We start from the raw sequence: 7,869 nt of genomic DNA on the forward strand, positions 1-7,869 counted from the left end.
TCCACCACCTTGAATGTCTTCCTCTCTTTCTCTGACTTTCTACCTTTCCCAGCATGATGTCTATTTCCAATTACCGGCCTTTTCTGATAGTATGAAAATATGTGAGATAAAGTTTCGCCAACCTTGCTTCTAAGGAATACCCTGGTTATACATTCTCCAAGACAGACTAGTTATTCTGGCAGTCAAGGGAGCATTCAATACTCTTCATCAATACCACAATTCAAAGGCATAAATTCTTCAGTCATCCTTATTTTTGTCCAACTTTCAGATGCATATGAAGCAATTGGATCAGGCCCTTAGTCTTTAAAACTTAGTATTTTGGAGAGGTACTTGACTGTAGATTTCCCCATTTCAATACATCTTTTGATTTCTTGACTGCTGCTACCAGGAGTGTTGATTGTGGTAAAATATGCCTCTTTGTGGACTTCAACTTGCAATCTTTAAGTCATCAGCCAAGTGTGGCAGTAATTTGTACCACTGAAGTATTCCTGTAAGAATTCACTGTAAGTATTCCCATAATTTACTCATAGTAAATATGTAAAAAGAAAATAAGATAGGGGAAAGTTTAATACAATGAAAGTAACTTAATATTTCACATTACAATTTAAAAAAATCAAATCATCTAAGTTGAAAAAGATATTCATCAAGACCTCTTTTTACTCATATGTGGGGTTGATTGGAAACCAATTGGGCTGTGTGGAAGCAAAGGCTATTAAACAGAAAAGTACAAGTTTAGTCAACAGTAGTCTCAAGCCAGCGGTTTCTAAGTTGTCCAGCAAGCAAAACCTCTGGCTCTGGCTCTATGTTAAGGGTTGTAGCTCTTCTGGCTCTACCAGGCTATGTCTTGCCACAGTCTAGCTGTGACACTCATAGCTATTGATGATGTTGAAGCCATTGATCAATCAATAAGCAGCAACGTGTCTGCAAGTGATGCAGCAGGAAACCACACAGTTCAGGACAGGGTGAACAATGTATAGAAGAGTCATGCCAAATAATCCTAACAACTCAGTGAATTGTACCAAAATATCCCTTTGAAGAAATTGGGTTCAAACAATATTGTCATTGTTGTTAGGTGTCATCAAGTCTAGTTCGACTCATAGTGACCCTATGAACAACAGTTCTGAACCTTGTCCTATCCTGTGCTATCCTCACAATCTCTGATACACTTGAGCCCATAACTGTAGTCACTTTGTCAGTCCTCCTGGTTGAGGATCTTCCTCTCCTATGCCATCCCTCAACCATCGCAAATATGATGTCCTTCTCCAAGCAATAACTTCTCCTAGCAACATGCCCTAAGTATGTGACATAAAGTTTCATCATCTTTGTCTCCAAGGAGCACTCTGGTTGCACCTTCTCCAAGACATATCTATTTGTTCTTTTGGCAGTCCATGGGATAGTTAATACTCTTCTCCAAAACTACAGTTTAAAGGCCTCAATTCTTCTTCTGTCATTCTTAGTCGTTGTCCAGCTTTCAGATACATTATACGTGATTGAAAAGACTATGGCCTAGATTGGGTGTACCTTCATTCTCAAACATAATTTCTCCTCAGAAATATGGAGAAGTCCTTGATTGCAGTCTCTTCCAGTACAATATGTCTCCTGAACTCTTGACTGCTGGTACCTTATATGTTGATCATGGATTCAAGCAAGATTAAGTCGTTCACAGTTTAAATACTTTCTCCATCTATGATAATGTTGCTGATAGGTGCAGTGGTGAGAATTTTTGTTTTCTTGAAGTTGAGATGAAACCCATATTGAAGGTTATAGTCTTTGGACTTCTGCAACAAGTGCTTCAAATATAAAGAGGACTAACAAGAAATAAAGCTAAAAATAAACGTGTTAATTATGAACAGGTTATAAAAAATTAACTAAAGTAACTAAATTTGAGAAAGCAAAGCAAATTATTAAAGTTATGTTAGAAACTAGCACAAAGCAAAGCTTCTTAGAATATTAATAAAGTCCAAGCTTTAATTAAGAAAAAAATTAAAGAAACTAGTAAGACTAATGAAGAGAGAAAGAAAATAAAAATTGGCAGTGATAATGGAACATTATTCCTAAGATGTCAAAATAAAAAAGAAGCACAGAAGTGTCATGAACAAATTCATGCTGATATAATTAAAAATTTAAGGAATTAGACAAATTCCTAAAATGAACTGTTAGGAACTTCCTGAACTGATTCAGAAAGAAATAATAAACCAAATGATATTTCAAGCTTTTAATGGATGTCAAGAAGACAAAGATTCTCACACTGGACCAATTGGCAGCATCAGAATGGATGGTGAAGAGATTGAGATTATACACAGCTTTAGTTTGCTTGGCACCAGTAGCCAGGAAATGAACAGATTCATTGCCATGGGAAAGTCTGCTGTTAGGGACCTCTCCAAAGTACTGAAGAGCAATGATGTCTCTCTGGAGACTAAGGTGCATTTGATACAGGCCATGGTCTTCACAATCACTTGTTATGCTTCAGAGAGTTAGACAGTGACCAAGGAGGATAGAAGGAGAACTGATGCCTTTGAGCTGTGGTGCTGGAGAAGAGTATTGAGAGTACCATGGACTGCTAGGAAAACAAATAGATTCGTCCTGGAAAGGGTTAAACCAGGTGGCTCCTTGGAGGCAAGGATTCTGAGGCTCCGTCTAACATACTTTGGACATATTGTGAGGAGAGACCAGTCCTTGGAGAGGGACATCATGCTTGGGAGGGTGGAGGGACAGCGCAGGAGGGGAAGGCCCTCTGTGAGGTGGATTGATTCAGTGACTGGGATAATTGGAATGGGAGTGTCAGAGACAGTGCGATTGGCACAGGACAGAGCGGAGTTTAGGGCTGTTGTACATAGGGTCGCTATGAGTCGCAGGCGACTCGACGGCACACAACAACAACAACAACAATGGATAATTACAATCCTTCCAATATAGCTTAAAGCATTCTCTCTTTAATAAAGAAATAAAGACAAAGAGGCATGCTGGTACTCCTATTAAACACTTAACTAGAAGATCTGAGGAATAGAGAAAAACAACACAAGCAAATGTAAGGCAGACAAATTAGAATGGAAGTGGGCAGATTACCAATATTTACACTTGTACAACAATGTTTGTCGCAGTGTTATTCACCACAGCAAGAACATGGAAACAGCCTAAATGTCCCATCAAAATGGAATGATTGAGGAATTATGGTACCTTCACTCAATGGAATACTATGCAGCACACAGGAGCAATGGTTTTCTAAATTACTACCTAACATGGGAAGGACTGGAGAACATTATGCTGAGTGAACTAACTCAGTCTCATAAAGACAAATACCCCATAAGACCATTATTGTAGGACGAGTATGAGGATTCAGGGGCTTAATCATAGGATCACACAGTTTGATGGGTGGAGGGATGGGTGGGTAAAGGAAAGGAGAGAGATCTAGCCTGGAAAACAATGTGTACAAACTTTGTAAGAAAAACAGTATGCATTTTTTTTTTAAATTTCTGCATAGACAATAGGAATTGTGAGTTTAATAAAGTATCCATGAATTCAATACAAAAATTAATTCCATTTATACACAATAGCAACAAAGCTTAGAAAAAGTATTGCTGTAATGTTAAAAATAAATCTAACACAATCGGACCACGAACTTTACAAAGACTATAGAACTTTAGAAACACAGTTAAAAAAAGTGTAAATAAATGGAGACAGCTAAGTTCATAGTGAGAGTCAATAGTTTTTTTAAAGATACCAATTCTAAATTGATCTTATTCATTCAAAGTAGTTATCAATGGATTTGGGAAGTAGATAAGTCCTTGGCAAGCTGACTAGAGAATATTTATGGAAAAATGAAATCCCAGAATAGCCCAGAATTAGAGAAAAATTGCAAATTCATCTTTCCTTTTTCCCTGGTCTGGATTCATATGGTACCTTTAATGTTTAACTTTTACCTCGGAAAATGAGTCAGATTTTACTTTTATCTTAGAAATCTCAACGATATCTTATTCTAAGAAAGCTTTTCCAATAAGGCAATATGTGTTCTAACTTCCTTGCTAATGACACATTCTCTGCTTCCCTCCGGATTTTCAACTCCTGTCCCTCCTCCACGTTCTGTAGGGAGGGAGATTAAAAATAAAGTATTATCTCTGTAGGGGTGGTTGTTTCCCAATTTGTCTTTCAGATCTCCAAAATAAAAAATACTTGGGACAACCTACGTATCATAATTAAAAAATAAACAGTCTTGGAGAAAACAGACAGGGATCCTAACTCCTATCAATACTTCTTTTTTTTTTTAATTTCTGGGAGACTATTTCAATGTGTACGTTATAAATGGTATTTCATAGTCTTTACAGAGTATTTCTTAAAAATGAACTTTGGTTAGCATTTAGTGCAATCTTACAGTAAAGTCAAACTGTAAGTGACTTTTACAAACTGTAAATATTTTTTGTTAGTTATCTGAAAGATGATGGCTACGTTCAAATATTTAAGCTGCCGCTTTCCATAGAACAAAGTGTTTCCCTTTTTTTCATTTATAAATAAGTGAGATAATGTTTTCTCCCTCAGTTCTGTGTTCAACCCTATAAACAATTGTTTGAAGATGCAGGAAGAATGCAGGTAGGTCTGGGTGAAATGATCTTAGTACTATCTGCAGTGGTGCTCTGGTGATGGTAATAATGAGTAATTGGCTGTTAACCAAAAAGTCAACTGTTTGAATCCACCAATTGCTCCACATGAGAAAGAGGGACAGCCTCTTCCCTTAAAAATGTACAGTCTAAAACCTCCTGGGAGGGTCACTGTTAACACTGATGTGTTAGTAGTGGCTTTTGTTTCTTCAAAATCCTCTGTGTCTTCATTGACTTTATATCCCAGTTGATCCAGGATGTTAATGAGCCATTTCAACTCACTCTTTGTCTTTCCTTCAACCCTTCTCAGTGAGGTCCATCCTGCCTGTGGAGCTCTTTATGCAAAACAAAGGAGCTCTGGGAGCCCAATTTACAAGGAGTTGTTTGCTAAGCTGAAAGCAGCTCACTTTTCTTTTTAATTTATTTTTAAAGTTTAATGACCGTTTACAAAGACTTTGGATTTCGATTCATTCATTGTTGCATTTTTCTCCCTGCCCACCCCTCCCCACCCAATTCATTCTTCTCTTTGAAAAGAAAAAGAAAAATTATTTCATTGTTATACAATCCCTCCCCGCAAGTCCACTCCACTATGCAGTCTTTATTCTGAACTCCTGTCATGGTAATACCTAATCATATATTGCTTTTAAACAGTTCTCTCCCTCATACTGCACTGAACACTTCTTAGAGTTTGATTCTACCAGAGGCTCTGAGGGAGAAAGATGGGCAGTATCCTCTTAAGTCCTTCACAACTTCTGAAAACACTTTGGAGGATCAGTTATGAGCCAAATTCAGCCCAGCAGTGATGAGTTGAGTTGAGAAGATAGTACAACAACTAAGTGCTCAGCTGTACAGCAAAATCTTTATGCTTCTAACCCATAAACCGCTCCCTGGGACAAAGATATCTTGGCATGGCTTAGTTTTGAAGCCTCTGTGACACATAAGGATTTCTGGTGATATAGTTGATTATGTGTTTTGCTGCTAACCAGAAGGTCAGTAGTTCTAATCTACCAGCTTCTCCATGTGAGACAGATGTGCAGTCGCTCTTCGTAAAGATATGCAGCTTCTGAAATTCAAAGGCAGGTCAATGAGTCAGAATCAACTTGATAGCAGTAGATTTTTATTTCTTTTGCTTAGCAACTCAATACAATACAGACGAAATACAAATAAATTTAAACACTTCAGAGTTTAACTTTGAAAACTAAGGTTTTGCTTTCTAATTCTCTTTCTTAATTCCTTTTCCTTGTAGTTTAACAAGGTTGTGTGGGTGTCGTGCAAGTGAAGCTCTCATGGTGAGATGCATCTTATCTCCGTCATTAGCTTCCGTCCACACTGTTTTCCTCTGAATTGTACAATCCTCTGCAGTGCACAGATTTTGTTGGATCCGCAGAGCCGGACCCCAATGAGATTGGACGCCAGCACCAATCACTCACGAGAGACCGTCCTTGATGCAAACAGCATGAGGTTTTATTCCATCCAGCGCGCTGGGGCACAACTCTTGACCTACGCAGAGGTAGAGGAGTTGAGCCCCTAGCTAAGGGTACATACAGCTTATAAAGGCAATAACCTGTGCAAACATGGGCTAACACACAGGGATTGGTGTATTTGAATATACACTGAGGTAGGCAGTTCTGATTGGTAATAATTTGGCGCGCGGGGGTAAGCGAGGAAAACTATCTGATTGGTACATTTAAAAGCAAGTTGGCGCCTGCGGCAAGCGGGGTCGATGCAAGGGGTGGGGGAGTGGGGAGTAAAGTTCAGAAAAACAACTCCTGGAATTTCTCTTATCTGTACTCGCAGATGTGGGTGAGCCGTTTTATGGCCTTGTTTTTCTAAAAGAGGGCAAAAGTCCTGTGAGGTTTTATGGCTTCTACCTGAGAAGGGTTAAAAGTTAACGTCTTCATAATTTTTCAATTTCATTGCATTTTATCCATGCTGATTGCAAGATCCACCCATCCTCCCTGACTCCTAATACTCATATTATCTCTGCAATCAAAAATTCTACACTGCCGTCAGAAGCCACTAGCGATCCACATTTTCACGGGTTTAGAAAAGTTTGGTGCTCTCTGTACCTCTGTACCAGAAGTCTTGAGAGTAGCATATCTCAGGTTTGCTCTGACATCAGCAGACTCTACTGCAGCTGCTCCATGTTTAATGGTCAAGGAAGAGCCAATCCGAAGGTCAACTTTTACAACAAAATAACAACAAATTATTTAGTTCATAGAAAAATTCATGAATATCATCTATAGCCTTCTGTTTCTAAAAACTGGAAAATTGGGCTACGTCAAATGGGGAGGCAAAGGCTGTCTAGCACAGTGGCTACAGGTAAAGTAGCTTGATATTTTGCTGACTAGTAGGATCATATCCCTCTCCCTCACCCACTGCCCAGGAGTTCTTGGAAGGTTCTTTGACCTCTACCCAGCAATTTACCATGCTTTCTTGAAAGTCCAAGATACTGATTATTTTCCATTTAAAGCTGAGGGTTGATCATTTAAGGTCTGAGGGCCCTCTCCCTCCATCTCCTGTTTCTTTACTATTGGTGATTATGGAGTAGTTTCAAATGATTGCCAAGAAAGCAGAAGAGTATTATGTGTCATATGGAAACCACACAAAACTCAGGTTTTGCTATAGTTCTCTCATTCTGAAATAGGGTCTGCATAGCATAAGAATATCATCATAGCCCTGGTTGTACAAGAGGGTACATGGTGAGTAATATATTAAGGTATTGGACTGGTAACCAAAAGGTCAGTAGTTCAAATCCATTAACCAGTTCATGGTAAAAGAATGAGGTTGCTTTGCTCCTATTAAGGTTTACAGCCTCAGAAATCTGGTGAAGGTCATCATGAGTAGGACTCCGGGGACCTGGTATTCTCATTTCTTTGTTCTGGTTGCACAATATTAAGCATTCTGCTTCTACCCAAAACCTTGGTGGTTCACCTACTACCACCAGCCTCTCTGCAAGAGAGAAAACCCATACAACCACTGTGGGAGGCAGTATGGTGCTTTCTCAAAAAGTTGTAAATAGAAATATCATTTGACCCAGCAATTCCACTACTGAGAGTATACCCTAAAGAGACCATACTGCCACTCAAACAGATGTATACACACACCCGTGTTTATCGCGACTTTGTTCACAATAGCAAGGAGTTGGAAACAACCTACGTGCCCATCAACAAACAAATGAATAGAGAAGCTATGGCATATTCACACAATGGAATACTATGCTGCATTGAAAAACAGGGAACTCATGAAATATTATTTAAAATAGATGACCCTGGAG

This window comes from Elephantulus edwardii, unplaced genomic scaffold, assembly GCF_000299155.1.
Source record: "Elephantulus edwardii isolate Elephantulus edwardi_28Jun2011 unplaced genomic scaffold, EleEdw1.0 scaffold00345, whole genome shotgun sequence".
NCBI classification, from domain to species: Eukaryota; Metazoa; Chordata; class Mammalia; order Macroscelidea; family Macroscelididae; genus Elephantulus; species Elephantulus edwardii.